This window comes from Zootermopsis nevadensis, unplaced genomic scaffold, assembly GCF_977971745.1.
Source record: "Zootermopsis nevadensis isolate Lab colony 2312 unplaced genomic scaffold, Znev_1.0 Znev_ptg000029l, whole genome shotgun sequence".
NCBI classification, from domain to species: Eukaryota; Metazoa; Arthropoda; class Insecta; order Blattodea; family Termopsidae; genus Zootermopsis; species Zootermopsis nevadensis.
The window spans coordinates 7608455-7635483 of NW_028259161.1; the positions used below are offsets into that span (position 1 = coordinate 7608455).

Sequence of the window (27029 nt, forward strand, 5' to 3'; positions counted from 1 at the left end):
AGAGGGAGCATAAATGCATAAGAATCTCTCTGTGTAGACAAAACAAGGTACTGGGAAGATACGAAACAATGTCAGTGATCGCTTTGGTTTCAGACCCTCTCAACTTAGTGCCAAACAGAGTTAATAAGTTTCAAAAAGTATCATCGTTTAAACACAAAAAGCTATATTACAGCCAACATGCTGTCTTGTGAGAAATTGTTTTGACATCATTTCATGATCTTCTAAAGGAGTTCACCGCCTTAGGTTTGTATAGAGAAATTATATTTTATTTTAGCAGATAATGGAAATATGGAATTAGTAAATTCATACAAATCGAAGAATAAAGGCAAATATACAAGATTCGGTATGCAAGGATAGACACCTGCATGAATGGTTACTTAAGAGCAAGACCGAATACAAAATACTAATAGTTCTGCGACGTAAAATATAGCAGCCCTTTTGGATTGAATGTGACATTTCAAAATAAAAGAAAATTAAATATCAGTGCCGTAATAGATGAAACCGGTATTTAGACGAGAAATCTTACAACGCGCACGAAAATGTTACTCACCCCGACAAAAGGACTCGTGAACAAAATTACAGATGAGGATCTGAGATGGTTAGTACATATAATCACCGTCTAAGGGTTGGATGACAGTATCCGATTATTAGCAGTTAATGGACCTCCCAATTCCATAAAATATGGCAAATTCGACTGCTAAGCAACTATCAGTTTCTAAAAATTACTCTGCTAAATGTAGTCAGTTATGCCAAAAAGGCATATTACAAAGTGATAGTAATAGTGATGGGTTGTGAGTTCAAATCCCATTCGAAACATAGAAGAGTGTTTCACTTCTCTGCGCAATTTTGTACATGCGTTTCAATAAATATTAGTGTACTATAACTTCACTTCAAGTTGCTGCCAGCATATAACTTTACACATAGCAAGTGTAATACGTGCTTTTCCAACTAGATGGCAATACTTCAAGAAAACAATTAAGGGTGTAGTCGAAATGCTCCAATTGACGCTGGAGACTTCCAGCACCCAAAAAGAGGGGGAAGGAAATATGCGGGCCTCCTCCACAGCTACAGCAAAATGCGACATATGGCGTTAATTAAATATCCGAAGTGTAATTAATTAGCGATCAATATTCTACAAAACGGTGTATCAAGTAATCACCGTGAGTAGATAAAACAAAAATAACAGAGATAAATTTTGTGAACAGAAATGTATTATGACAAAGTTCCTACAGTATGCATAAAAGTTAAATTTAAAAGTGTCCCCATACTTAATTATGTGCCATGACATCAAGACGTATGGGGAACAGTGTTATAGATTCATTCATTATCAAACTCATCTCTAAATGGAGGAGAGTGGTCATCTTCACATACCAACCGCTTTTCTCGCGGTATTCATCAGGGAGGAGGTTACGCACGGACCTCAGAACTGGTCTTGACGTGATGGCATGGACAGAAAACCCCGTGTCAGGAAACGAACCCCATTCGTTTAGTCCAAAGCCAGTCACTATACTAACTGTAGATATATTCCCATTAAACACGCCATTTCTTCGAACAAGACAAGGGCCTAGGCGGAAATGGAAGGATAATATGAAAACGGATCTAAGGAAACAGGGAGGGCGGGTGTGGACTAGATCCATCTGGTTCAGGGTAGGGACCGGTGACGGCTCTTATGAACACGGCATTGAACCTTCTGGTTCCACAAATGTCGAGAAATTTCTCGACTAGCTGAACGACTATCAGCCTCTTAGTAACTGCTCTGATCAATTTAATTGGTTGGTTATGGAATTGCATATTACAGTAGTACAGGGAGTCACATTACTTATTCATTGTTTACGTAATTAAACGTAGCTGTTCTGTATCAGCTTCAAATATTATAATGCGCCGATATTATATTAGGATACACCGTTTACTGCCCTGACAGAAAAAAGGAACTTCTTGAATAACCAGTGTTAGTTTTATCTGTACTTCGGCACGAAGTATAAGGTTCTTTGGTATAAATAATGCAAATAATAGGAACATGATGAAAGTTCTCTTTCAGCTTAGAGCAGAGTAGAAAATACGCGTTGCACAAATGCTTACTCAAAACGAGTCACGGAAGGAATATAAAATATTTATGTGTAATCGAGTTTACAGTTTCGTAAATACGGTTACCGCACGACAAATGTCAAATGAGCAATGTTTTAGAACAAGGGCTCTAAAAAAGTATGTTTGTGGCCGAACAAATTAGCAAATAAATAATGTTATGTGGATGTTACAATTTATATACAGAGGCACGATAACTGGAAGTATAATATCACTGAGATACTAATTAATACATTCAGTCTATGCAGAACAAATAAATACAAATACCTAAATAAAAACTGATTCTTATAACTTCAGACATTGCTTTCATGGAGCTCGTGGTAACAGATCGGAATCGCTGGTTTAAAATTACTGAATTACTTATTGTTTTTCAGTAATTGAGCATTATGTAACACAGTCTTAATAAAAACAGTTTACATGTCCTGAATTAAATAAATGTATGCAGTATCGTAAAATAAAAGTAAGTTAAAGCAATTTTTAGTTATCCGGGATGAACAGTAAAACGACAGTGAAAATATAAGATATTTACAAACGTAATTAGTTTCATCCCCATAATACAATTTTAAGTTAAACGTCTACAGTGCAATTATTCTAGATGTTGTATCAATGATTCATACAATTATCGTCAAATTAACCGAACTGAAAGTCAAAGGTAAAATCAGGAAGATGCGCCTTCATTTAAGACAATCCAAATATTTAAATCTGTTATGTTTACATGCACATCTAACGTAAGGCAAACAACGAACATAGAAGACTAAAACATTTCTTAAATTCAATATACCGCACAGCAAAACAGTCTTATAATGGGGTAATAACTAACTAACTAGATGGCTTACCGAACCCGAAGGTTCATTACCGAATTAACCAAAGCCCTCCACCGGACCCTGTCCTGGGCCAACAAAATCCAGTCTCCTTCAACTCCTATCTCCCTCAGATCCCGCCTGAGATTATCCTCCCATCTACGTCTAGGTCTCCCCAGCGGTCTCTTCCCCTCAGGCTTCCCGACCAATACCCGGTGCATTGTCCCATCCATGCGCGCTATTTGCCCAGCCCATCTCATTCTTCTCGACTTATAATGGGGTAATAAGTAGTATTAATTTTTAATATGACAATGAAAGTCAAGTATCTGGGGTGCAGGAACACGAATGAATCATAAACTATAAAACAGGATCGGCTTTCCTATTAGAGCACAATGTAAAAGTTTTAAAAGCTCAGCAGGGCTGCAAGCTGGGCTAGAATCGTTAGTAGCCCCTACTCCACGCATTACTGGCAGTACCACAATCTGCTCCGAGAACGTGAGGGACATGGCTGTCGGCTATTGATTCTTCCAGAAGACAGTTTCGGTTCAAAGCGGTTAGGAGCTGCCTGCGTCTTCGAATACTGGAGTAAGGGAATACCCAAAGCCTTGAATCATGATCCGCATTACATACACAAACTGTTCGAAAATACATTTCACTATCAAGTCAATAAAGTACATTTCTGGTAGCCTGTGAATTCAAGATATGAACAGTAACTTGTTCAAGTATTTAAAGTTTAATCGAATAATAACAAGAGAACAAGAGTTCTTGCGGATTTCAACCAGTTACTATTAAAACTCGAATCCGTAAATTTGAACATATTTTCTAGTGTACACAATCAGAAGACTCAAACCATTATTGCACAATAAAAGGCAAGAAATCTGATCATTGTAGCATATACTGATTACGTAGTACATTTAAATAGGGGGAATTTAACAAAACATTTTATGTTCTTAAGTATAGTCAAACATTTTCAACAGTATACGATTATTTAATTTGGTAAGTGCTAGTAAATGGGTTCATATAATATTCAGGCCACTGATACGACACTGAATGAAATCAAGAAAAACATAAACAAAATACAAAGATAACAACTACCACTATTATTATCGTACTAGAAAATTATAGATTACTCTACATTAATAGTCAAAACATTTTCTAAGTCGGTCCACCAGGTATTTGTGTTTCTTCCGCTCTAAAAGGCCTTGTTCTGCCACTGTCAATCCGACAAATAAATGAACTGAATTACTATTATTTTAATTATTACTATTATCGTCACCATAATCATTATCATCTTCATTCTCATTCTATTCATAAAATCTCAAGCATCGACCTTGTGAAAGATATGACGACACAGAATTTCAAAATTTCATTATGTAAAAGAATGTTTAAATTTTATCAACCTTAGTACGTCGGCTTCTTTTCAATAATTTTGCATGTATATATACAAATGATATATTAACCCAGTAACTACATTAATCAGAGGTATAATCGAAAATCTTTTGCCACTCTTTGCACTGTTTATTAATCTTTGTGAACAAAACATTCGCTCTCCTTCTACAGTTTCCCGCTCCTTATGTAATCTCTGCTAATTAATATAAAGACTCATTCATGTCGAATTCCCTATATACGTTGTCATGACAACTTTATTCGTTGTTTGATCTCAAATTAGCGTTAAATATCTTCACCGAACAATGTTATTCCCACTTCATAGTTTAAAAAAAGTTTCTAGACTTTTTGTCCGAATCTTTTGTCATCAATAATGTAGCTTTTATTATTCATGTTTCGTATTTCAGAGGTCTGTGATGAGAGTACTGCAGAAAACGTGTTAACATGAATATGCACTCAGAGCTGCCAATAATGCTGGTAACACTGTATCATTTTCACAGCAGTGCTGATGTTGGTATCACAAACCGCCGAGGGTGTCTGTATGTCTATGGATTTGCACATATAACGTGTTATATTCCTATGTCAGTGGCAAGAGTTAGGTGCTGAGAGTGAGCCGCGGGCAATGTAACAAAATGCCAGAATAGTCGGAAGTGGTTGACTAGTGGAACATTACTACAATATAATGCGATTCTTAACCATTACATTTTGGTCTTGTATCTGTCATACGAAAAAAAAAATCAGTGATGTTTTGTGGTATTGTCATGATGACAATAAAATATCAGCAGGACAGTAACTCCGAACAGAGGCATAAATAATTTTAAAAAATCTTATATTATTAAAAAAAATATATTTATTTACTTTTTGGTAAGATAAATATAATTAGCGTATTTTGGGGATGCGTATCTATCAGTGTATACGTTCCATCTTTAAAACAATAAAATAGATTTAAATGAAATTTGGAATTTAGGGGACAACCCTAAAATTTTGTAACAAAATTAACTTTCGTTTGTATCGATTTAACATAATCCACAATTTATCTGAAGCCCAATCAACTAATCTAAGTTTTCCTGCGCGGATTGCAGCCTTAACAGACACGTATAAAATTAAAGTTGTACTTGTATGTGTGCATATAAACTTAATGGTAGTAACTTTCAATAAAATATTAATTTAATTAAACAATTCATGATTATATGTTGATATATTTGTGACGTGATTAGGCTTAGATGAAGTTTAATGTAGCGTGCAAAATCGCGAATAAACGCTTGTGCAAATTATGTGTATTTCGAATATCTATATAAAAAAATTGCACTTCCTTATATAAACGGGTATTTTAACTCATATATCTTTGTGGCCAATTACAATAAAGCTCGTATTTGAATAAAACAGAGACTAGATCCTGCAACTGTTTTTACCATTCACTGAAACACAGTTACCGCCATTAGCACATTGAAATTACAAAAAGAATAATGTAACTGTACATCGCAACAAACAATATTCTTTGTCTACACAAAAATACATATATTCAGGATTTATGAAGTCAAATTAAACATAAACATATATGACGGTGGACTAAGAAAATAATGTTCAAATCTACACACTGGAGAACATCAATGCTTACACGTGATTTTAGATATTCAAGGCGCTAAAACTGTAAACTATGATCTTTTCTTTTTTTGGGGAGGGGGGTCATGTAGTCGACTAAAAGGTTTCGGAGGAACCTATCGCTCATACCCGTCTCATACAGAGTGGGTGGGAAGTAAGTAGGCATTGAAAAATGGTTATAACCTCTATATTTCCAATGCAAAGATAATGAAAATAATTTTTACATGCACCTTTTTAAATAGGAATGCCTACCTATTTCCCACCCACCCTGTAGATTTGTTACGGTAGTTTGATCAAGGACTGTATGAAATTCTGAAGGACAAAGATAAACGGAAGAATAATAATCCAGATGGTCTTAAAGAAACAGGATGGAAGGGTGATGAGTTGATTCATATGGCTCAAGATAAGGGCGATGCCGGGCTGTTGTGCATGCGGTAATGAACATTCGGGTTACGTAAAAGAGGTGAATATCTTGGCTAAATAAATTACAATAATCTTTTCAAGAAGGCTGTACTACATGCGGATATTTAAATGGTATTTCAATAGTCTGGACATGAGTGTGAAGGAAGAAAGAACTTGGAAATGTTGGTCTTCTGGACTATAACTCATTGTGGAGTATACTACAGGCTCAGAATTAATCTGTGCAGGGCTCTTTCGTACGTGAGATAAAATGAAATAAATGAGAAACTAGCCCTCACCAATGTATTAACAGTCCGACAGTCCCCTTACGATATAGAAATCCATGGCCTCAAAAGTACTTCCATCTAAATTTTGTTCATTTTTAAAACAGCGAACTGTCCTTTTCCTTCCAAATATATATTCACTTTGAACCACTCCATAATGTTCGCTAACGGCGTACAAGAAGCATTTCCCTTAAAATACTATTTCAGTCAATAAATCAAACGTGATTGCTTCCTGCTTTGAACAAAAATTTGTTTCCAGGAATCCTATAAACAAGTCGAAGTTAACGGTAATACTGTAAAATGATTTCTCATCACACAAATGAGCAGGGCTGTTTGGAGTGTTAAAAAATGGCTCCTATCCCTTTTTGAATGAAAGGGCTGGAGAAGTAGATTAGCCAGTGACCGTAATGCTGGTGAATAATGTAATTGAAATCAATAATAGTGTACTTTATCGGCAAATGTAATGCAGTCAACTAACTCGTTTGTGGCAAAAAGATCAAATGAATACTAAAGAGCGCTTTCATCCAACGTTGAGCCCGAACCCTCACATCCTTTAGGCAGTTCACGTAAGCACGGATAGAATTCTGCGAAAAGTCGTACATGCGTAACGTCTGCTTCTAACCAACGATATTGTGCTATTTTCATGTGCCATACTTTACCAAACACGAAAAAAATCCTTAGAGCTGATTTATGTGAATGTGGGACGTCGTTTTTGACTCTGTAGGAAGAAAACAAGATTTACAGAGAAGATTAGTGCAGCGGTACACTACATCCTCGGTACCGTGTTCGAAACAATGACGGTTTTAAGTAGATCCTAACGAACATGAACTATTTTTTCCTCAGTACCTTAATATCAAATCCAGGATTGTAACTTACAATAGTTACAATTAATTAGCTCACGATGTAATATGTTCACCGCTCCAGCTTATTCGATTATGTGCAGTTAAAAATTAGTGCAGGAAGTTATGTAATTTGTGCTTCAACTATTATCCAATAGAGGGACTAAATTAAGGAGAATGGAAGGCAGCATGCGGAAAATAAGAAATTTACAGTCAGAAAATTCAGAGACCTCTGTACTCCTACACGTACAAAGAAAGTAATTACAATCCCTAAACTGAAAAGATGCGAACTGGACACCCGTGTGTAAGGGAAATGATTCACTATCTAACATATGATAATATTGTGATAAGCATGACAGGAGGAGATTAAAAGACGTCTGGATATCTATCAAAAACGTTTCGCTTTTGTACAGACGCTTTCAACTCATTCGCTTCTGTAATTCCCTAAATTAAATCCGACAGCTTATAATACTGGTTAATATATTATATACTTATATTCTAGTCAATTTTTCAAGATAATTATCGACACGTAACCTATAAGAGTAACATTCGGTTAGCAAGTTCCGATCGTATTTAGAAATATAACAAATTCAAATCTCGGAACAGGACACGCTGTTCTAAGTCGTATCATGATTATATTCAGGCATACATCTATAACACTACCATAACAAATCTGATGCTACATAGTTGATACTACGTCACAAAATAGTGGAATGACTAACAAACACGCCTCTACAAATCGTATACACTCTTTGAGATATCCGCCTAAACCTAACTGTAAGCCCTTAAAATAACAGAAATATACAGAAAAATAGCAGAATCCCAAGAGGAATTCTTCGTCACCGCGAAACACAACTGTAATTTAATCCATCTTGATGGAAGCAGTCATTACATTATGCTTATTCATCGCGAACAACCGATGGATTGCCCTAATTTTTTATAGCCCAGCGTTTTAAAATAACATATTTTTCGGCGTATTATCACATCCACAACTTAAGAACAAACCTAGTCACCAAAGTAGCCTTCTGTAGGTTCAAACCTGGCCCTTTAGAGGGTGGGAGAGTTACATTCTGCAAAAACATAAAATAAAAATACCATATATTTATATACACATATTATAAAAAGTAATAAAGTTCGTGTTGATTACGTGCATTATTAAGCTGTCATGAACACGACAAGCTTTTTTGTCCACTTTGTCCTGAGACAAATTTTAACACGTCAGCCCGTAGAAGATATCCATTCGACACATTCAACTCATTTGTCTATGACACGGTTGAAAAAATAACAGATTTTCCTGACAACATTGATCTTTATGAAAACTACTTGCTAATGAAAGGTTACATGTGCCTTCCAATTAAGTTACCACACGAACAGAAATTTGTAACCGCTTGTCGGTGCGTATTTTGTATCATTTTAATACGTGTATCAGGGACTGGACTGAACTGAACTTATACACGAGATTCTACACTCCAATACTCACTAGTAGGGATTCAAACGTTCTCGAAAGTTTGGTTCAAATCCTATTCTTTACCGTAACATACAGCACATTTCTACTGGTGTAGCAAATCATTAACTAACGCGAAAATTTAGTTACATGTACGCATTACAATTTTAAAATTTAGAGAAATTGGTACAAGACGTTGTATGAATAACTACTTTGCTTTCTGTTAATTTCCACAATGTTTATAATCTGTACGTTTACAAATATGGTTATAAATATAGTTTTAATTATAATGCTACCTCTTATCCTGTATTGTGATTAATTTTGTTAGGGGCAGTTGTGTCTCTAAAATCGCATTAGGCTGTCTTTTCGAAATTCATGTAACTTGTGTTAACCAGATAAGTTTGTAATGTAAATTGCTTTGAAATAATGAATGATAATATCCAAAGGCATTACTGAAAATCTTCTCTAGAAATGTAGGTTGAAGGAAAGAAAACTGTAAGACAAAATAGGGCGTAGGTTGTAGGAAGGAAAATCAATAAAGATTTTAAAATATCGTATTCGAATTTTAAAAGGTGGCTTTTAACTTTATCTGCAGAAAAAAAAACCCCAAGAAACGTCATTTTTCGTATTCTTTTAGATAATAATCGCATGCAATGATAAATGTATTTTAAAATAAACAAGATCGTTACTTTTTAATAGCGACTTTTCAAAAATTTCAGAATGATCATGCCTCTTTCTGAAACCCTACCACATACGCACGTACGGATTTAGTGAACCGAAAGTCTAAGGCGATAAATATTTATGTAAACTATTAGGGAAATAATTTAAAAACAGCTGGACGGTTAAAGTTGTTTACATTGTATGTGAAGACGAAATAAGCTTCGTAAATCGGAATCCGAAAGAAAAAAGTTGATTGGTGTAGCAGTGGCACCTGGCTCACCGAGCAACTTCTATGGAAGGAATTTTTAGTTGCTCGGATGTGATCCTGATACCGGTCGAACCTTCGCCCTCCTTCCATCCTTGTTTCAGCAACATTGTGTGTTTGTCTGAGGGGGAGTCAAAGGGGAAAGGGTTTAATCCTGCAGGCCTCGAAAACCCTAAGGGCGGGATGAGGATCGGAGCAGAAGACTCAGGATCAAGGGTAAAATCTGAGGCAAGTTTCAAAGGTTGAAAACAAAACGAAGACGAAGGAAAGAGAATAAAAGTGACAGAGAGAGAAAGATAAGAGAGAAAATCCCCAAACTCCCACACTCAGTAGCAACCTCTGCCTCTTATTTCCTCCGGCTTGTCTTGTATATACAAGTAAAGGAATGCTCACGAATGGATGTGAAAGGAAAGGCGGAAAACAGGAAACGGAAGTTTAGAGAATGAGAACGGAAGAGGATATAAGAGATGGCGATGCTGGAGAGAAAGAGAAGTATTTGCGCTCTCTGTCTCTCGCACAGTCCGTCAACTCGAGTGATGAATCGCGGTTCGCAATTTAACGGTTGTTTGTTTCTTAAAACTCGTCTGGATGTCTAGGAAAAAGACCTCAATGTGAAAAAGAGATGGGATGAAGAAATAAGGGTTTCTTTCTTAGTGCTGGATTGAAGGAAAGTTTCAAGACTTTTTATAACACAAGCGGGAGAGAGAGGAAATAAAAGAGACAAGTGTCTCCCGAATACATAAAAAACGCCATTTTTAAAGGATTGGATTAAATGGATAAGTTATGGAAAGCACTCGGATGCTTCAAATTCATCGCCCTGTTGACCCGTCACGATACAAGCCTACTATAGCGTGTAAGACTACAACGTTGATAATAACCCACTTTAAACGTAGAGGAACAACATACAGAGGACGTAGCTGATAGTCGCTCAGTAGATCAAGAAATTTCCCACCTTTGTGGAAACCGAAGCTCCATTACTGTGTTCACAAGACGTCACCACGTCACCTTTCTCTGAGCCACGACGAATTCAGCGTACACTCTCATGCCCTGTGTTATTAATATCAAATTTAATACAGGGCATTCGAAAAGTCACTGTGCAGTCAAACACGAACTGCCAGTATTACCAGTGCTGTTGCTCAGTGACTTTTAGAATGCGTTGTATTATCCTCTTTAATTTCTTTTAGATTAAGAAGTGTAGCCAGTTGAATGCTCCGGCCGTTTTATTGGATAGGAGGCTGTGTGGTTGCACACATTTTGTTGAAGAGAAGCTTCCCAGATGCTATTGGAATCCGTCATTTTATTCACTGAGACATTTCGGTTCTTTAGAAGTGGTCCAATACATCACGACTTAGAACAGAAATGTAAGTTACAACATATTATCTACTCTCATTGTGCACGGCCTACACGTTAGCACGTCTGTAGGAGGTCTACTGAAATATTATGAGACACAAGGAAGTATTTAAAGTTATGTTCTTACCTGGAAACTTACGTTTCACGAATAAACAATTTTTATAAACTTTGAGACATTACCTATCGTTTATTTATCAGTATTTTATGTTACGTTTCGGTGGCTACGATTTAGGAAACGTAATTCTAATTAGGAGAAAGCGCTTCAATTAAAAAGATCTTGGGGAAACAATAAACCCTTTCATCCCTCTTACAACACGCTTTCCACCCCACTTCATCTTTTAACCGTTTCACTAACACGCCGGCTTTCGTCAACGGTTATTAAATAAAATACTAAACAACACATACAAGCACACATGTGCATGTAATGAGAAATATACACAGCTACGCTTATTAAACGGTCCGGGTAATTTGGTTTTGAAAAGCGAGACAGTGAGTCTCAAATAGCGAGTATAACTGAGAAATCTCTAACCCCACATCACATGTTCTGTGAAACAAGGCTGGTCTTATTAGTATGTGATGTAGGTTCAGAGAAAAGCAAACGAGTCAGAAATAAAAGGGGGGGGGGGGGGTTTGGCGGTATGAACGCCAGCTACGTGCCCTGAAACGACAAAAGAAGGTGCTCTGAATAATCGAGATGGAGAGGGTAACAAAAATATCTGACAAGTAAAAACTGAGTAAGTGACAGAAGACATTAATTTATATTATGACACGGGGAGTAGCAACAAATATGAGAATTACTTCTAATCTGGTTTCTCCAGACGAATTCCAGAATAGCAACCATTTGGTTATTTAACATCTGTTTCATATGAAGGGGATATTGGCCTATAACGCCGAAAAAGACGGAGAAGTTGACGTGAACCGTCCTTAAGATTTGTTGGACGTTTGAGATTTCTCGATTACGTCATATAAAGAGCTAATCTTCCACTAGCTAACAGCAGTTTATATGCGCGCCGTTTTTTGAAAGTTGCCTTCCTAGATGTACAGCCGAGACAAAGGTAACGCGAGCAGACTTTCTACTAACTCACAAGAAAACATCGGTTGAGTACACCGTTATTTTTATGATCTCTCACTTGTTCCTTTCTGTGACTTACTTCGTTAAACCTGTCTGTACTGACGTGTGTCACAGTAAATGCTAGAAGGATCTAAGCGGGCGAATGTTTACTGCCGGACTCGTACAGAAACCTTCTTCCTTTCCGACCCTGCACACTGATATACAATCATTTCGCTATCGAGATAACCTGCCTTATTCGGAAAGTCAAACCATCAAGCACTCAGTCAGTCATGTAGACTGCCGTCAATCAATCTTTCAGGTACTCAGACATCCTTCCAGTTACATATTCAGTAAAATCTAGTCAGTAAATCAACCACAGCCACGTGACATGCACATAAAAAGCAACTTCCTTCACCCAGTCTGTCGGTCAGGAATATCGATCAATATATCGAACGCCATATTTCCTTCCGTGCTAGAACAGCTATGAATCACCTAATAGTAACAAAATATACCGCGTTGAGGGAGAGGGGCTCATACTTGTAAAGGCAGTAATTCCCTTTGTCACGAAGCTGTCCTTTACGTGCAGATTATCTGAAATTCCGCACCTGACACTGGTGTACAAAAATCTCCACCAAGCTAAACCAAATTTCCACAGCCTGCGGATTCATTTGCGATTCGAGGTGAACAATCTGCTTTTTCTTCGCACGCTCTACACGTGTTTAGTCGTGGTAATTATGCTTTTATTGCAAGGCAGCCAGAGGCAAGATTGCAGGTAAACAAAAGTCTAATAAAATACTTTTAAAATTTTTTGGCTACCCTTTTAAGCACCAACAATGAAAATATTTACAAAATTTATACATATATTTAAAATCTACGTGTGATACGTGGTATTCAAACTGTTACATTATCACTTATTTATTGAAGAAATGAACAAAAAATGTTGCTGATTTTACAGATCAAAACTGTCAAAAATTTCATTTAAATTTGAATTACATAATTTAGATACATTTAAAATTATCTCATTCTACCTGGCTTCGTAGTACATTGTTCTTCATAAAGCCCAAAATTTACTTATGTAAACCTTTCTTTAAATAATCTATAGCCATTTAATGGCCGTGACCAATTTCCTGTAAATTGTAAGGGTACGGTGACTTCTCGGCCACTCTGTACTTCCAATCTAATATCTTGACTGTTTTTATTTACGAAGTTTGTCACAATTGGAATTATGTCCTATTTTCCCTTGCCGGTTGTCAAATAGAATCTACCTACTGAATGACAAGTCTGGATCTGCGACACGCAAATTTCTACATGTATATTACAGTAAACATGAGTTTTATAAATTATTGATTTTAGTTCTTTGTGAAATGATGCTGTGACTATATAAGAGACCACGTAGGTCACGCCATGTTGTAACTTTCTAGCGCCTGTATGTCACTTGTCTCTAAGCAACGAGTGTTCATTATCGAACACTAGCTGACATTTGATTTTACTTAACTCACCAGAATGAGACAGGGATACAATTTCCCGATTTTCGGCTATCGGCAATGTCTCGTCTGGTGAACCATTTCCATGACAAAAGAACTCTCAACCGGGATATATCAAACATGAGTAAAATGGTGGATGCATGCACTGCTGAACTTAATATAACATTGACTTTTTATTTTCTGATTGCAATGTTTTTTAACGAATAGAACACGTGTCAGGAATAGGTTGCGTGACTTTCCGATCACTCGCGCAATCCAGCAAGGTAAGTTGCTTTACACGGAGCATAATCCACGATTGATGAAAGCTATAAACATAATACATCATTTTTTTAGAATTAGAATTCAATTAAGCACCATGCCATGAAGACTTAGTGAAAATGTATATATATATATATATAGTCCCAAACACATTCTTAATCTCGTCATTAAATAGAGATGAGTGATCAGCTTCACTTCCCGGTCGGTTTAACCCCGAGGAAAAGAAACCGATATCCATTTGACAGCGACTAGGTTGAACCAAGACCTCTTTTGGGCAAGGTAGCGGACAGCTAGAACCGTTCTATTTCGCCTATCAGCTTTAGAGAAAATACTTTCTCCTTATGACTGCCTGTTGCCAGGGAACTTTAAGTAGCTTTTGGCCGTATCTAGTTTTCTCAGCATGCTCGTGGCACATGCCAGTACATATCACGTAAGTTATTACCACTAGCTGAAAAAATTAAGTCCATAATTGAAGCTAGTGTAGCATTAAAGGAATTGTAAAAATAATCTTACACAGGCTGGGTAAAACCAAGAGTGGGATGAGTGTTGGCCAAGAAAGGTATAGGCAGACTTAAGAGTAGTAAACAAATTTGCATTTAGAAAAAAAAAATTCTTTGTGTACTGAAATTATGATAAGCAGGCTGTAGTTTCGAAATTTTAAATTTCCAAAACATCTGGAAACTGAATTTTCAAGTAAATGAGTACAAGAACAAAACCTTTATCGATAAGTTCGAATCATATTTATGTTTTGAATATCAAGATCCCTGTATTAGAATTTCAGAAAGGCTTTGATCTAGCAGGTTTGAGCTAACATGTTCCCTAATTTCTATTTGTATTCATAATGTCCACACGTCTGCACAACTCAGCGTTTCCATGTTTCTTATACGGAACTCTTAATTACATGAATCCTTATGTTGTCCTTGTCTTATAGTATAGTCTTCATGTTTAATTGTATTTGTTTTAAGCAGGGCTTTTAGTAGCATTTGCTCAACTTTTGAGTAACGGAGGCCAGAACTGTGATTATGAAGTAAGTTAAAAACCAGGCTAAATAAATTATATTTGTTGTAATAACCCGAGTAACTCAAAGCAATTGTATTTTCATATCATTAGATAGTGCAGATTGGCTCTTTTGAATTAGTGTAGTTTAGTGTTAAGCAACACGAACGACAAACATAGTAACTTGGCTGCAATTGTAATGGCAAGGGAGGGTTCAAAGATGAGTAGTTTATAACTGTCACAAGCACGCTGAGGCTGCATATTAATCCAAATACCATACCTAGCAGTAGTAACATATATTACCTTATCCCGTACCTGACACTCAAAATACATACACTCGAGTGTAAATTAACAATTTAAATATCATTCCATCACATGTACATGGTAATATCCAATACGTAATCTCTAGTATTAAATCAATAATATACCTGCAATTTTAAACTCTGTCAGATCCGAAGGATTGAACGGTGTTTTATTTATATGATAGCCCGAATACGTAAACAAATTTTGTAAGAATTGAAATGTTTGTTTCAATACATGAAAATTTACAATCTATGAAATCCACCCCACGGTCTATTTTAATTGTTCGTCGACGTCTGATTTTCAACTGTTTAGTTACGTTCCAGAGATAATAAAAACTGGTCAAAATGAGATTAATGCTCCTTCTAATTCTTCTCATTAAATGTTGAATAAAAACTGAGTCCTGCCACTACATCACAATATTTTCCAATTGGTGGTATGGTGCAGTACTAATGTTCAAAATTCTTTTCCTCCCGTCCTGAACGATGACATTCATTCACTTGACCTCTTAACCGTAACTCCTCAAAAATAATGAATTTTCAAATTCCAGAGTCCTACCTCCTGCAATTTAGTGCTGTTTGGCTAATATTTTTGAATGGACCATTAAATTCAGAAGGCTCACAAAGCCACTGGAAATTATTCTGATCCAGTTCCATCGGTCTCCATAATCAGTTTCTCTAATAACCGTCTTAAGCTTATCCTCAAACTTCCATCCAGGAATGCAACGTTGTTTCATTTACATAACAGCACACTTTTTAAGAATTACATTTTATTCCCTCATTATTCACTTTACCCTGTACACACTGCAACGATAATGTCTATTCCGATTCCAATTTACACTGTTGTAGTCATTACCTTCACCTTCATACGTAGCAATTAACGTTATTGCATTTACAAACGTGCCTACTTTGTACATACAAAATCTGCAATTCTGATAGCCAAACATTTCACAAAAAATATATAAATATACGACATACATAAAATAAACCTGAACCACAGTTAATAGATTATTGATATAGTCTAATGTGCATTAGATACAAAGTACAGACGATATTCTCACAGAGGTGAATTCACACAGGAGGGACAGATGCTGTAAAAAATAAATTCTAGCCCACTGGGTCATGTTTTCCCGGGATTAGAAAAAAGTACATCCAGGAAAGCAACAGAGATGGGGGTAGAGGACTGCATTACCGACGACCTCCTCCCTTCATCTCTTACTCCACACGTCATACTCGTACGCCGAGTCCCACCCAGTAATCCAGCAACATTAATATTCATAACATACGAAAGGTTCACAGTGGGTACAGTACACATTATAATCTGCTTGACTGTGATGATAAAAATCTGGCACCGGAATGAATAAAGCAAAAGTACAGTAAAAAACAGGCACAGCAAAAGTTCGTACTGAGAGGGTGAAGGGGAGGGAAGGGCGGTCGGTAGATTGTGGTAATGATAATTCTCCACAAAATTAGGGAGACAACAAACCGCAAGATATCAAGCTTTGTTACCTGCTCATTTTGCCCTCAGAGAAAAGTTTAATAAAAAATGACTATGCCTGTCTTTTACATTAATTTTGTGCTTACTGGTGGTAGTACTAATTCTTACAGAGTTTAATTACGTAAAGCACACAGACACTATTTATGATTCGTTGTAATTGAAAAGAAGCATTTCTCTTTTACATAAAATAACAGAACACGCACTGAATTTAAGCAGCATATGAATTTCATGCACAAAAATTACCATAAATCCATTATTGTTATAATTATTAGCATTAAGCAACGAGGAACGACAATTTACGAAGACATTCTCTATTTATTATTATTATTATTTGATGTACCCCAGTTAATAAACTAAGTTGATAAAAAAGACTTCAAATTTATAGAATAAATTCACGTACCTAATTCAGTTAAAAGTTAGTGGAAATAATACGATTAACTAGAGACATACATAAAAAACAGTCTACCATTGTGGGATCACCTATTTCAGATATATGTTTTTTTAACTCTTCATTTTGCAAACCTTCCCTACAAGAGGTCTAAATTCTTTTTAAATTCCACGTATACTTCAGTCCTGAGGATAAGTATGGGTCTCCTTACTGTTATCACTACTTCCTTTCTGCACCAGCTGCTCAGCAACTTCACACAGTGCACCCAGAAACTTCTTTAACTTCTCCTCGAGCGTTCTTCCCATGAAGGATTTCTGGCTTATCGAACTTGTAAGTTATTCAAAGAGTGCCGCTGGCCTCTCTGCTATCGGGTACTCAATTTCTGTCGGACACTTCCTCTTTTATATAACTCTACTGGATTCAGCCCTTCTATTTTACAAGAGAACCCAATATAACCTTTAAGTTATGACTCGAATTGATCCCCTAATCGAAAAGAATAACATACAACTCAATTTCAGTCTGTGTAATTCACTCATTAACTAATAATAAAACTTTCAATGTTCCTATTACAGCACTTGCAAATATTCAATTCAATTCAATTCAATTAATTTATTTACGTGTTTGCCAACAGCAAGAAGCCAATAACAGGCAAACACTGATAATACATACAATAATAGTGAAATATTGATTATGAGGTTAACGAATTTAAAGTCTTTTATGAAAAAATAGAAAGAAAACACGTGAAAACGCTAAGTCTGCGAAGTGGTATCTTTCGAGGTTTTGGTAGAGGTTCTCATCCACCCTTGTGTCCAGCCGATCACTGTTTCTTCGGTTTAATAACCCCAATAATATTACATATAAAATCCCAAATTATGGAGCTTCTCATTTAATCTTCTGCATTCCCTACTGACTTCCTCTTAAATAGTTCCAAGTACTGTCCTGAGCATTTTATCATTAAACACGTCATAGTTAGGGGTCAAGTTTCATATCCTTATTAAACAACGATATATTTGCGGTTCTCTATACTTTAATTTCTAACGTAACAGTATAGTAAGCTATAAGAAAAAAAATTCAATTCCGAAAAGATCAGTCCATCAAAAATATCATTATAGACAGTTTTAATTTTTGAGAATCAATCGGACGGAACATCTAGAAGTCACTCACTTGTGTGTTACTACGAGGTTGTCACTTGCATCAACTGTGGCGTTGGTAGGGCCGTCTCTCCCTTCTGCGTCAGGCGGCCTGGGGACCCCGACGGCTTTCGTAATGAGGAAATGTATCTATGAAAGGGTCACCCCGAGGCCGTCCATCAAATTCCCACCTCTAGTATAGCTACCAGCCGCTCACACCCCTGTACTGCCACATCACGAAACAAATGATACCACATATCACGCTTCCTTTTGAGATTCTCTAGACCTTATTCCTATTTCGACTACCTGTTTTAAGTCTTTCTACGCAGACTTAAACTAATTTGCCATCAATGGTTCCTCGCAAACATTACCGTATACTCAATTCACAGTCATCTTTACGAGTAGAAGACAAATACATAAATATCAAAGCATGCATATGAAACATAAACAGCACACTACTGGTCCTAAATCTTGGCGAAATTCTGAAATAGCAGCGTTAGATTGCTATAGCTGGAAAGATTCGGTGATAGAAAATACGAGTAACGGGGGGGGGGGGGGGGGGGTCAGAAAAAGATTTAAACAAGTATCAATAAGGTGCAAGAAACGTAAGCCTATAAATAATAGTGATGATTAAGGAACATCATGGAAAAAAATTACGTAATTATATAAAATTGAAACTTTGGGGGTGGTGAAGTCTTGCATATAATGCAAAATAAATCTGTTTATTTAATAGTATTGCGACACGGAGCCAGATGCAATTTTAGGCTTGCTCGGGCCAGACAACAGACGCTGAAAAACATTGCTCTGCGAACTCAATGTAAGCACAACGCCCCGTGAATTGGACGGATGCGTTCTGAAGAATTTGTTCAGCCCCTGAAAGTATGAAAGTTTTATAAACTTCGTGGAAAAGGCTGATCAACAACGTTTGTTAATGGAGTCTAGCGTGGTACCCTCGACCAGAGAATGTGATCTTTCGTGTGACTGACAACGTTGCTCACCAACGCTGTAGATTAGGTCAATGCTGCATTCCCCTGAGAATGTATCTCGGTACTCAGCACTACGCTATTAACGCACGTAAGGGAGTGTCTGTCTACATTCTTAACCTGGACGTTTAGGCTGTGCATGCAGGTGGCGAGCTTCACGCTTAATTCAACTTTACACCCGCTTAATTATACCAAGGCAACTACTCACCAGACAGGGCTCAGAGTGGTAAACAGCAAAGCAAATATATCCCGATAGTTTGACTCGTAAATAACATAGCACATTACAGAGAAAAAATCCAAATTAATGTCGGAACAAACTAGAAATGTCTGTTCGCATAAATATCCCTCAAAAAATTTATCAGCATAGGAAATGAATTATAATTACTGAATACTTATTCAATAAAGTTTTTAAAGTTATAAATTAAATGTTTGACCTCGGTTCAGAATATTCAGAGTATTCAAATTTAGAGTTACAGAAATGCACCGAAATATTTCATTAAGTAATTTGACGACTGAACATTAACTTATAATGTTATATGATGCTTTGCATTTCAGAGGGTACCACAAGGACTCCATAATGATGAACGCATTTCGAGTATCACTTGGAATTTTAGATATTTGTTACAAATCCCGGAAAAAATTATTTTCTTTGCTAAACACTTCCATTACATGTCCTGAATGCTCAAAATTAATGCTGCTGGAAACTCACTCCATGTCCCGTGTTGTCCAGTCTGACGACTTCACTGTTCCGTTGGCCATCTGTTGTCCTGGAAGTGGAGCACAGATGCGAGGGTTCGCAAAACAAGCAGACCCGAGTGGGCCATCATCAAACAAAAACTGTTTCACAACTTTCGGGGCCCAATTGCAGACTGCAGCCTTTGAAACCCAGAGCTTCGGCTCTGTACTAACGAACGTAACTTGTAACTGGGAGGTGCCAAGTTAAAATCTGGACCGAGAAACCGGATATCCTGGGCTAAGGATTTACGTGATTTACTCAGTCTGCTCAGCTGAATACGGAAAATGTTTCCTTCAACATTATCAAGCTACGGACGAGATAATTCTACGTATCGCTTAGAATCCAGCTGTTCTTTAAATCAGTCAGTGAAAAAAAAACTTCTCCTGCAAACACTTAACCGTACCGTGACTCTTCAACACACGTTAATATAAATTAACATAGAAGCTTTAACACAATTAGACCTTTTCATGGTAAACAGTTAATTTAGTTCGGAAGCGATTGAACTAAACACGATCGATTCGTGCTGAATTCTTTACTGCAAGGTACAAAAGCCTAACCAGATAATCAGGTTATCAGAGGGTAAATAAGTCCAACAGTTGGTAAGGAGCCAAAAATTACCTATGATCGAATTCACGATATGACAAATAATTGAATACGGAATTTTGTCAATGAGAGATCGATTCTTGAGTTGTATAAGGACACCGTTACAACCACACACGTTTTAATTCTTCAATGAAATCGGAATGTGACCATGGTTAGTGAGGACAGATATGATTCAAAAGTAGACGCTCGTCGTCTATTTTGAAGTTTTTCTTGTTGCTGCGTGTAATCGGTTCATGAAAACTGTAAAGAGTCGAGAAAATACTCCATCTTATAGAATTACAGAAGTTTGAGAACTTCATTATTGACGTATTAATAGAGAATTCAAACAGGTCGATGGAAGATGGAATATGCAAGAACGAACCTATTTATAAAGGGCATAATTTTGTTCGTCAAAATGCTGTCATGAACACAATTTTCCTTTCAGTTATAAACTATAAGTCAATAACTAGAAGTCTGTCGCAATTTTCTGCCCAATTTCCTAATGTCTGGCTCTATAATATAAAAACGACCTTAATGTCATTCCATTAAGGCAACATTCCATTCACTTCCTGAACACAAACAATTTGAAGTGTGTCATAAAATCGGGAAAACTCACGTTAAATATTATTAGATGTACAAGAAATCTAGCAAGTGAATTAAATTTAAAGATATTTCTGACGAAACTGACGAATAATAAAATCCATTATATTAAAATATATATTGGGGAGCCACATGGAAGGAAAGGCTTTAATCCACTTGAATTTATTACGTAAGCAATCGCCAGGAAATGTTACGATCAAAATTTGTATCAAATGACTTTATAAACAAGCAGACAGTAACCTATCCCACGAGAACAAAACTTGTGGGTTGAGGACGGTTAGAACTGAAAGAAACGACAGGCGACGAGAACAGTTTGGTACGTAGGCCTGTGTTATTTCACTTCAAAAAATATCAGCTACTTTCTGATCCTCAGGCTGTTCTGAACACAGTAATGAAACTTCTAGTTCCGTAACATGCGGAGAACGTATTGACTACTAGCACAAACTATTAGCTCCTCAAGCAGGACTCTGCTCCATGGAGCTCGTTACAGTGACCGATAAGAAGGAATACGAGTGTAGCCAAGAGAGTTTTTGATGCACACATCATCTGAACGCAGCCAAGCCTACAGCTGTTGCTCTTACTGTTATAGAAACTAATGTTAGAAAGTTATAAACTCGGCTGTGAATAGGTCAATTGCGGTCATCCGGGTTATAACGCTGTACCTCAAAAACGTTGGTAACCATCTACAATATCATATGATGTCATAATCCAGAAAATCGCGATTCGTGGCTGATTTAATGAACTATTAAAGCATACCTACATAATGTGTAAAAAATTTGGTGTTTCAGAATGAATTGTGAATCCAAAATAGGCCAGTGATCCTAATTTGCAAAGATGAAGAAGTTTCTTCGAATGGAAGACATAAATTCCGAAGGATCACCGATTAGAACGTCGATGTGTGCAGCAAGCTTTCATCCTAATTCCGTAAGATATTGTTACACAAAAAATTCACTTTCATCGTATGATTCAGTAATCAAAATGCACGAACAAAACGTCACTTATGGACCTCAAGTTGATTCGTCAACAGGAATGTGTGTGTGTGTCTGTTAGTGGGAAACAGGGTTGGAGGGGGGGGGGGGGGAGAGAAGAACAAGTTTAAAAAGAAACGTGCATAGGAAGCCCAAATCACCTCATTATATGAGGGTATGTCCCGAACTCCCCACCAATTTAACGCATACAATAGCTATGGTTGGACTGTAACTAGGGGCATTTTGTTTTATTTTGGACGTCTAGGGAACTGTAAATAACAATTATCCATTAGCTTCCTGTTCCGCTACTAGCACTGTAAACATATAGGTTCAGAACTAAACCACGGTTAGCAGTAGTAGTAGTAGTAGTACTGCTTTTGATATGGAGGCGTACCGGGGGGGGGGGGGGGGTTGCAGGACACTAGCTACACTCCAGTGGTAGTTTAGTGGGTTCTGCACTCTATTACGATGAATTATTGGGCCTTCGGGGGCCTAAGGTATATAACCCACTGCACCATAAGCTATGGTGGGGCGTTTATTATGATACTGTGAGCAAACGCGTGTGCAAGTTCGTGTTGAGGCAAATCGGGAATGGAGAGGTGGCCTATGTTTTGAAACGGTACATTAAGACTACTGCCCAAAACAATACAGCACTTGAGTAAATAATTATCGAGAAACCTCTCCCATTATAAAGTTGTATACCTTGGCGTCACATACATAATTCAATTTTGTGACTGGATAGTCACGTTTTGTTTAAGTGGCACACAAAAAATGTACGTTCATGCTATGAAGATACACACACCTTCTCACGAGTTCCTCAATCATTAAACGACACTTTTTAACTGCATATTTTTCACAGTGGAAAATGACAAGATGACTGTGTTGAATAATAAAAGTTATGGAAAGAAGCGAAAGTGGCCTATTCCACTTCATAATTCCATCACGTCTGGAACGACTGCGTACAATCGCGAAACACATCGGTCAAGATAGCAGTCCCATGGCAGAGAGTTTGAGTTGGACTAGCTGGTTTGCTTGTTTGTTTGTTTGTGTGGTTCTTGTATAACGCTGTAGAAATTTTTTCAGCAAAATTATTGCTACCAAGACGTGCAGGAAAGAAACAAAGAAGAAACGAACGTGTGCTATATTATGGTAATAGGTAATTTACTTCCAAGCCGAGATTCTAACTGTGATATGGGAGTATGAACTTCATGATCACTAAGCTCTGAAGTTTACACTATTGGAAACTAAGTAACACGTCGGAATTGCAGACAAAGAATATATGCAAACGGTTCTTGTTGGCAAACAAATTTAAAACATTTGTAACACAACTAGAGGTATACATATGTTTTCGATTTGTATGTGATTTGATCCTTTTATGCACAGCGTTTATTGCATGTTCTATCTACTTTAACATCTAACAAATTTGCACTCTGCTCAAAGAGTTAATTTATGGCTTACATATTTCTTCCGAATGAAAAGTTATTGTTTCCCTAACCAGCATCACCTAATTTATCTTAGGAATAAAAATACTTTCTTTTCTGTGACAGTGAAACTGTACTTTTAAAAGTTATTTTGCTAACTTCCGTTAAAAAGGTTAAAATAGTAATTAATAATTGTTTCAGTGAACGGAAAATATCTTTCAGTTTCAAACATGTTAAATGATGTAAGATACACAGTTTTCAATAGAAAAAATTAATAGTATGTGCTGACAAGAAAAAAACCATGGCTATTAAGAAATATGAAAAAAACATAGTAAAGGTTTGATTGTTATCTGGTCAAGAACAGAGTGAACTAGGTCAAGTTATCGCGTGAAACAAAAGCACATGCCGGTGGTAAAGCAATTTCGATTCCAAAAGTTGTAAATAGTACAACGATATTCTAACAGGTATAGTCTGTTACTCTTGATATCTCACAGACAATAAATTAAATTGCTGCAGATCGCTGTTATTCATCATATAGCTCCTTTTCACTCCATGTCACGAATGCCATTTTAGAATGATTAGTTAATAATTTATTAAGAAATAAACTACTAAAATTCATGTCTGCTTTGGCCCTTATTATTTCTTCCGTTATTGTTAATTTATATTTGTATTCTTTGCTTCCTTTCCCCTCTCGTTGTATTTATCCTTCCCTTTGTCTTCTCTGTTTTCTTAATTCTTTGTTTTTTTAACTAACTTCCATTCATTCCATTATCACCTTCTAATAAATCGGTAGAAAGACAGGAGTGGATTAAACTGGAGTAACTAAGGCGTGGACCTCGATGGTTTCAGGCAGACCATGAATAACTTTAATAAGGGAATACATTCAATTGGAGACTACTACAACCACTAGAATTTGAACTTGATACATACCCAATAAAATTAGACGATCTGAACATAATATATTAATTAAAGCTGTAATTTTTAAATTCAGAGTAATAAACATGTTACAAATTGTCCTTATAAATGTCTCTAACTGTGTCTTTAGCATAGTACGGATGATTAATGGGCTCTCATTTGAACAAAATGAAGAATAGTCCATGATCAACATCACGAACACTGACCTGATTAACTAACAAGAGCTGTCAAATAATCTGATGGTGTAACGTAATTAATAAATGAAAATAAATTTATTATTCACGATAACTAAATACGCCCGTATGTAGAATATTTATATGATTCGACTTTGAGGAGTCAAATTTCCTATGTAATGGTGGCCTATACATTTATGAGAAAATATCTGACAACTGTTTCGGGCTCATGAAACGACAGTGCAAATTTTTCTGGTTCCGTAATATGAATTTTCACAATCAAGTCAGCACACACCGTCTGCTTAAAGTACATGCATGAAGAAGGTATTCAAATAAGCTAAGACAGTCACTTACTCATTCAGTCCATGAGTCAACGAGCAAGTCAATCAGCCAATCCCTGAGTGAATCCGCCAGTCTGCCCAACCATTCGATGTATCAATAAAATGTTCCATCAATCAGTCGGGCAATCAACGAATCTATCAGCAGACATGTCAGTCCGTCAGTGAAGTTGTCATGAGGGAGGGTCAGTCACGTTGCACACAATTTCAAACGGTTACAAACTGGAAACAGTTTCACCCCTGGCACTGATGTTCGGATTCACAGAAGAAACATGATTTTATATTAACCCGTGAACACTCCAAAAACTCTAATCATTAGACGTATTCATAAAATGGCATTTTTAAATTTAACTCGCTTTAATGTCAATGGGGATATCTGAATACCGGAAATATCATTCAATGATATAACTGAATTATTAAAAGGCTTAGTGGCGTGTATTCTAATATGTTTTTTTACAATCAATGTACATGCTACTAACAGGTAGGTTCAATTTTTTAGAAAACAGTGCGTGACTGACCTGTTTTATTTCATTGCTGTTCATAAATCCTTCGTTGGACTCCGATACGTCTCAGGGTCACGCACGAAGGGCGACCTGTATATGCATATGATACCGTAGAAAGCACGGCTGCTATTAAATTCAAGCACTCGGGATTCAATGAATAATTGAGTGTTGAAATGAAGAAAACAAAAAGTCACTTTCAAACAGATTAATAGAAACGATAGATTATTATCAAATCACTGAAGGAAAATTTTATTTTCAAGCTATTACGATACCTGTTTAAGAGTAGGCGGAATCCCATGCATATTTCCACCGTGCTATAGATCATATTAATTTCCAAATCAGAAACCATACATTAATCAGTACTAGCAATTCGAAACATTGTATCATCTGAAAACAATGTACGGATAATTTATCAGTGGACAGTTACGTTATCTATTTTGTTAAGACTGATAATAAGCTCTCAAGTCAATACAACCTGTGCTGTTAACACAGAAGCAACGTGTCTGCCGTCATCAGATTTAGAAATTTCTCAAGTGGGGCTGTGCTACTAGTAGGCTAATAAAACTATTCCTTTTTTTAATACTATGGAGGAAATGTAGTTGCAGTGCCGATAGACGATATCTCTATCCATCAAAAACCTTAACTTACTCAACAATACAAGTTCCTCACAGCTTCTCTGTAGAAAAACTGTATTTAATACGTTGTCGTTAAATAACCTATGAATTATTATGATATACGTTTATTCAGTCTAACACGCGTTTCAGAGGATTGAGAGTGATATTCTGGTATTTTTCTCGCTATATTTCATTTGTATATGCCCTTAAATTACTCTACTTTCTTAAAAAGATTCTTATTTTTCCCCCTACGTCGAAGTCTATCAAAAAATTATTTCCATTTCGCATTCACTTAAAATTCCAACCTAAGACAAGTTGCCTGTATTTTACCTTTATATCCTACCGTTTACCTATGCCCGTTTATCGCATACTGGCCAGTAGCTACATTTAAATATATATTTATAACCTAAATTATTACAACTAATCATAGTCCATATTCCATCTGGCATTTTTAAATACCTGCTCAAACTTTTTAGAACTTGTTAATAAATAATCCTACACCATTACAACTGTAATGAATCAATAGTTTGACATTGTCTGTTGCTTTTGCTTTTTTATTTCGTCAGTCTTTTCATAAAATTCCGTATTCCCCCAAATTACATGTTAACTGTACGTAACACAGAAACAACAGTCTACAACTTAATAAAACCTCTATACACTGACAACTAAGAAATATGGCAGAACTCTGGGCTGTACTGTGTGCTCAATACGAGGTTAAACACAATACCTCCGACAAAGGAAACATTCCAAGCAACTTTTCCTACCGCAGACACATGGACTGTAACAAAACGAAACCGATTACGCGAAACATGTTAGGTTCGTACTCTCAGAGGAACGTCAGAACCAACTGTATTCTGACGCAGCATACCTTCATAACGAAAAATGTAATCCTATCCTTAATATTTCACAATTCTAACTGGCAACCACAAGGACTCGAACCTCCCTTCTCAAGAAGTACAAGGATCTACCGTCCACATCTTT

At 36.5% G+C, this 27029-nt stretch overlaps 1 protein-coding gene across 1 annotated transcript in view; it reads right to left on the bottom strand.

The window, feature by feature from the left end:
* The window catches only part of LOC110840858 (nephrin), a 582698-nt gene that overhangs the window by 335923 nt on the left and 219746 nt on the right, over positions 1–27029 (bottom strand). The window lies entirely within an intron of this gene.